Source organism: Mus pahari, chromosome 18 (genome assembly GCF_900095145.1).
Source record: "Mus pahari chromosome 18, PAHARI_EIJ_v1.1, whole genome shotgun sequence".
NCBI classification, from domain to species: Eukaryota; Metazoa; Chordata; class Mammalia; order Rodentia; family Muridae; genus Mus; species Mus pahari.
The window spans coordinates 27,635,042-27,642,481 of record NC_034607.1 but is presented as its reverse complement, the minus strand read 5'-3'; positions in this window follow the sequence as shown (position 1 = coordinate 27,642,481).

Sequence of the window (7,440 nt, the reverse complement as noted above, 5' to 3'; positions counted from 1 at the left end):
GAGAGGAGAGGAGAGGAGAGGAGAGGAGAGGAGAGGAGAGGAGAGGAGAGAAAGATCATTCAGAACAAAGAGGTCTTTTTTTAGTCTTCCAGTCTAAGATATTCCAAGCCTAACTGTTGTACCCTGGCCGATAGCACTTTTATGACCAAAAGAAAAATCCTAAAATTCTTTTTTTTTACCAATTTGTATATCATCAAGAAAATTTATTAAAGTAGCCTCAATTCTTGAAAAGAGAAAACTACCCACATTTTACCTTTCATGATGTCTCTATATAAGCAAAATATTAAGGCTTTTAATGTATACTTCCTCCATGGCTCTATTCCAAAGGTAAAGTGTATAGGATCCTCTGAGAACTTTAGACAAAGTCTCACCCCTTTATTTCATTGACTTACTGCCATTTGGTATTAAGTACAATTTGACCATTGCGTTTAAAAAGATGTATAATAAATGTTACACATTATAATTAAGTTAAACAAAAATTATCATCCATAAAAAGTATTGTAAAGTAAAATGATATCATACATTTAATCATAGTCATTGATTGATAAATATGGGACAGACATGAAAGTATTTGCAAGTGTACTAATGTCTTAATGTTAAAATTTAATTACAAACATGTTTTGGCATAGGTATAGTCATCTTTGCCATTTTCATCTAAGGATATCTGGAAATAGAGTCTTGTTAAATTGAAGGGAGCTGTTATTGTACCATACTATTAAGCATATGAACACAAATCTTTTATTTTCTATTATTGTTTCTGCAATTCTTCCCTTGGAACATCATTTGCTAAATTCATCCCATAGTAGGTTTTTTTTCTTTAATTATGAAGAGAAGATAGGGCACATTTGTGTGGATTTTAGAATTAACCATAAATGTTGTAAATTTATTTTTAAGCTATTTTAATTCAATTTATTTCCTAAATATGTTCTTGCTATTATGAAAGAATTACAAGACAATGAACATCATTAAAATAAATTAGGATGATTCATTACATGAGTAACTAATATGAATAATTTCTAAAAATAAATCATGCTAATATGTCCAATTCAGGAAAAAAATGTCAATCACATTATATAAGATCCTTCAGCAATGAAAGAATCTGAATTTTGACTGCTCAATAGAGTCACAAATTAGTGTTCTAGAATCAGCTACCAATAACATCTCTTGTAAATAACTAAAATAAGTGACAAACATTTTCTCTTTCACAGTCAGTTGTTCTCCATTCAGGAAAACATTTAAATCACTGTAAATATATCCAGCAAAGACAGGAATCAGGGAAAAATCATAGTTATAAAAGACTCACGTCAACATCATTACTGAAGTAACAGAGGAGAACATAGTGACATATCACAGTAAAATGAAAAAAAAAAAAAAAAAAAAAAAGCCTAGTCTTAGGATGCTTTGCAGAGAGCCTGGGAAACTTCAGCTATGAGAGCCATCAGTGAAGATCTGGGAAACAAGGGGAGATTTAAATGTCAGAACAACTCTAGTAGAGTTTTTCATACTTCTCATTTTGTCCCACATCACACACATAATCTGATACTTATTCTAAGATTTGAGATGTAGAAACAATTTTCATAAAAGTCAGTGTGTCGATATGAGTGTAAGACCTGCTAGTAGGACTACCACACTACCACAAAACATACTTTCATCCATATGATTTTTTTTACAACACCACTGACTTGGTTCTTTTTTCACAGAAGGAAAGCATGTCTATGGACAGATCAATCTCCCATAAAAAGTATATATTTAAGGAATTGGAAAGGTGGCTCAGAAGCTAAGAGAATTAGTCGTTTTCCAAGAGGATTTGGGTATGAATTTAAGCACCCACCTGACAAGACAGGGCAGTCTGTAACTCCCACTTCAGAGGAACCTTGTCTTGGCATCTGCAGTTGCTGGGCATACACTCAATACACAGAAATACATGCTAACAACACATTGATACAAAAAAGAAATAAAAAATAAACCTCTAAAAATTAAATTACAGACAAAGCACACATTTCAGTAACTATTAGAGTACAGTAATAGTCACTGTAGTCTTTGATTTTTAGTAGAATAGCATCAAGGTAAATTGCATAAAAATAAATATATATTAAGAAAACACATCTATATAAAGACAACATAATTTAGAAGGAAAATGAAGATATGAAGGTAAATAACTGGAATACATTTCTACACATATGCCCGCCACACACATACGCAAACTACATTGTGTTGAAGGTGTTACCATGATAAAAGGATTACAGAGGAAGCTGCCTAGGGAAATTTTTCTAGTAAGAGGATAATGTCGTTGATAAAGTACCCCAGAATATAAATAAAATGAATAATATGTGGTGATTATAAGATTAAGGGTTATGAGAAGAATGAAATATGATTTTGAAAATTTTTATACATACTATATAATACACATATATCAAAGTGTATAAGAATAATACAGTACAATAATAGAGTAAAATGGACAGGGTCAATTATAGAAAGATTGTAGCATATTGAAAAAAATGAAAGCTGATTTTAGCAACCAGTTTCTATTAAGTCAAAAACTTCTAAATATGATAGCATATTGAAAAAAACCCTGATATGGATTTCCATATATAACATTGACACAATCAATCTCTCAGATAAAATTATGTTTGAAATCTTAGGCCTACTAATTTTTTAACTAATATTCTAATACTAGATATTAAGTACAGTTGATTTTGTCCAATTTAAGCTTTTGTTCTCTTCCGTTTTCTAATGTGATAAAGCTTTGCTCTGTAGTCCAGCTTGTTTAGAATTTACAGCATATCTCAGGCTGGCAGAAACACACATCACCCCTCTTCTGGTAAACTACTCTAGTGATGTGCCCATAGCTGAGCGACATCATGCCTAGTGCAACTTTACGTGAACACAGTAAAAAGAGTGGATGACAGAAGTTGTGATAAGCCGATGCAACACCAACATACACTCAGTTCAAGGCAACCATGGAAAAAACAAGCAGTATTATAGACCTTTGTGTTGCTCTCAAACTGTTACCCATGATCAATCACAACGTTACCAATTGGAAATAATGATGCAAGGCCACAGTCTGTATCCCAACACATGGTTGCTATGTTTTCCTTCACCTGATTAGTTTCATCCACATGTTTTAAAGGGCTAACATCCATTTTTTTCACCTTCAAGTTCTGTCTCTGTCTGTTTGGTTGGTGCTAATCAGGGGAGTAAGGCACAAACAACAGGATATATAGGAAAATTGAACATATCTCTGTATGCCTGAAGTAAAGTCAAGGCTCAGAAGACACAAGGGAATGACAAACACTGAATTATTCAGACATTCATATTACAGAGAGGAAACTATAGTTTTAACTTAGGAAACCTATTTCTCAAGCTTCTGAACTATGAGTTATAGTAAAATATTTATCTTCCAACAATTAAACCATTCCAAGGCATGTAATTAACAGGAAAATATTCATCAAAGAGATGAATAAGTATCTTTCAAAAAAAAAGGAAATAACTTGATGGTTGATTAATAGCAATATTCAAAACTGCAGTAAATTTACTTAAAGAAATAAGAATGATGAAAGCACAAAGAAATAAAGTATAAGCACATAAACGTCTTTAAGAGCTCAAATCTGTAGTCATATATTACATTAGAAGAAATCCCAGCACATCTCAATAAAATTAAGCTACAAACCAATCCCTTTAATGAATACTATTGAAAATTTCTCAATAAAATCATGGGAAAATAATATTAAAAATATAATTGAGGACTAGAGGTATTCATCAATAACATACTCAATATTTGAAAAGTAGTTAACTTTTTTTAAAAATGAAAAGTATTAGAGGACAAAGTGGTACCACTTTAATTAATGTAGAAAAATCACTTGCCAAAATTCAGCAAACTAACATGATTTAAAACATGTCTCTCACTGAACTAGTTATCATCTCTTTTTTCAAATCAAATGCATTCTGATTTCATTTTATTTAATATATTCTATTCATTAAACATTTTACTTTAATTTGTTTGTCGAACTTTACCTGAAACACTGATATTCAAAAATGCCATAAATTTCAGTTCATTTACTGGCTTAAAACCAAATTCATAACACATTATCAGTTAAAATGGCACTTTTATTGAGTTCTGAAGGCTTCAATCAACTGTCAAGGAATGCTAGCCTCTTTGTTGATATTGTGACAGTTAATATCTGACTATTTTTGGTTTGTTTTTAAAAAACAGACTTGGTGTGGAAATATTTAGAAGCCTTACTTTAAGTTTGGTGACTTGTGACAATGGTAATTATGATAGCTGTGAATTTGTCATGGACACACTTTATTATGTTGCGGGATCCATCTTTAGTTCTATTATCCTGACAACTTTAATAACAAAAGTATGCCATCTATGGCATAGTGTGTTCCTTGGAAAAGTATTTAGGTTGTCTTCTTTGTCCTATAATATACTGCTTTAGGTTCTTCTGGTTTTTAAAGCTTCCATTAAGAAGTTAGCTCTTGGAAACCCCATTCCTCACTTGACTTTCTGCTGGAGGTGAGCTCTACAAGTTCCCCCTCCCCACTGTAGGTCTCTAAGGGCTCTCCCAACTCTGAAAGAACTACAGGGATGTAAATGGAGAGGAGCATGAGGAAAAGAAGATCCAGCAACAAGCCCAAAGTGGGATCCAGCTCAGGGGCAGGCCCCAAGGCCTGACACTATTACTCAGGGTATGGTGTGTTCACAAAAAGGAACCTAACATGACTGCCCTCTGAAATAGCCAACAAGCACCTGAAAGAGTCAGATGCAGACATTTGCACGAAAACAATGCACAAAAGCCACTGATCCTGTTGTTGAATTAGGGAAAAGCTGGAAGAAGCTGAGGAGGAGGGTGACTCTGTAGGAGGACCAGCCGTCTCAGTTAACCTGGACCCCTGAGATCTCTCAAACACTGGACCACCAACCAGGTAGCATATACCATCTGATGTGAGCCTCCAACACATATACAGCAGAGGACTGCCAAGTCTGGGTTTAGTCAGAGAAGATGCACCTAACCCTCAAGAGACTGGAGACCCCAGGGAGTTTAGAGGTCTGGTGGAGTGGGAGGTGGGAATATCCAAGTAGAGACAGGGGTAGGGGAACAGTGAGGAGGTATGTGATGTGGAACAGTGGAAGGGTGGACCAGGAGGGGAATAAAATCAAGAGTGTAAAATTAATTATTTAATTAATCAATTAATTAAGCAGTAAAAGAAGTTAACTCTTGTGTAGAATTTTCCCTTTATGTGTGGCGATGTGGAACAGTGGACCAGGAGGGAAATAAAATCAGGAGCAGGAGCATTAAATAAATAAATATAAATAAATAAATAAATAAATAAATAATAAAAGAATTTAACTCGTGTAGAATTTGTCATTTATATGTGGCTTGTCATATAATCAGTTTTATAGAAGTCAGAATGTATGCATAACACTAAGAATTTGTCTAGTACTCAGACAATATCACAATTTCATTTGTTGTAAAGTATACACTGCATAATTTAACATTTTGACTATTTGAAGGTCATGGCTCACTTATTTTAATTGCTTCCACAATGTTGCACAAACATTACAACTATATAGTTTTTATAACATTTTTAATCTTGATAACCTGAATAGAACTCATTAAACAACTCCTCATTCTAAATTCAGATTATTCGATTGTGACAATTATAAATACCTCAAAGAAGTAGTATATGCGCCTTTATATGATTAAATTGTTCAACTCAACAAAAATGCTATGTTTGAAAAATACTTTCTGCAAACAAGCTTACTTTTCTTTGAGACTGTCATAGTTTACTTTCCAGATAGAGTACTTTTTACCGATTCAGTCTCTCATTCACAGCATCTAAATGTATCTTCATTTTGGGTATTGGTATGGTTTTCGTTTAAACATGAAAAAAGAAACATACAAATCAGTTCTGATCTTGTTTTCAATTAATTTTGCAGTGGTCCAGGGTCAACCACTCTGTCTTTCCTTCTGCCACTGACTCTGTCTCTATCTCTTTCTCTGTCTGTCTATCTCTTCTGTCTTTCTGTCACTCTGTTTCTCCGTGTCCCACTGCCACAGGTTCATTTCAGAGCTCAACCACAGGTTACTTTTCAGTTGTTGTCCTTTTTGTTTTAAATTCTCAGTTGTATTGGCTAAGTCCATATTCTATCATACACATCTGCTGCACCAACAACTCCAATATCTATCCCTCTTCCCTATTCTTTCAAATTGTGTCCTATATGTTTCCAAATGGGAAACTGGGGGTAGCCACCAGCCATTCCCAGATGCCAGGAAATCAAGAGATGCCCTGAACCCAGAGGGGATTAGATTAGCTGAAATGCCCAACCAAGGGGACAGGAGAGATCCTGTAGAGAACACATCCAGAGGTTAGGCAAGGAAGGTCCCTGGTTGGGGGAGGGGACTACCCACTTATCTCCAAATTATTAACCCAGAATTGCTTTGTCTAAAGGAAATACAGGGACAAAGTGTGGAGCAGAGACTGAAGCAAAGACCATCCAGAGACTGCCCCACCTGGGGATCCATCCCATATTCAGTCACCGAAACCAGATACTATTGTAGATGCCAACAAGTGCTTGCTGAAAGGAGCCTGATATAGCTGTATCCTGAGAGGCTCCTACAGTGCCTGAAAAATACAGAGGTGAATGCTCTCAGCCAACCAATGGACTGAGCACAGAGACCCTAACAGAGGAGTTAGAGAAAGGACTGAAGGAGCTGAAGGGGTTTGCAGCCTCATAGGAAGGACAACAATATCAACCAACCAGACCCCCAACCCCCACCCCATAGCTCCCAGGCACTAAACCACCAACCATAGAGTACACATGGAGGAACCTATGGATCCAGCCGCATATGTAGCAGAGGATTGCTTTGTCTTGTATCAATGGGAGGAGAGACCCTTGGTCCTATGAAGGCTTGATGCCCCAGTGTAGGGGAATTCCAGGGTGGGGAGACAAGAGTGGATGGGTGGATGGGGGAGCACCCTCATGGAAGCAGGCGGTGGGGGATGGTATGGGGGGTTGGATGGGAAACCAGGAAAGGTGATGGTAACATTTGAAATATACATAAATAAAATATCCAATAAAAAAATAAGAATGACAAATGGTGTACACCAGCAACACATTCTTATATCCTGTGGAGCCAGTTGATAAAGAATAAAGAAAAAATGTCCTGTATTTGGAGTGGTACTGATGGGGAAGAAATAGGGCTGATAGAGATGGGGGGGGGGGAACAAGAGAGTGTGGATTAAGAGATTAATCAGAATAAAATACATATTTATATGGAATTGTTAAGGAAACAAACTTAATTCTAACTTAGTAAAGATCTTATCTAAATAGAATAACCATTTTCACAATCCATGAGCATGGGAGATCTTTCCATCTTCTGAGATCTTCCTTGATTTTTTTTCTTCAGAGACTTGAAATTCTTATCATACAGA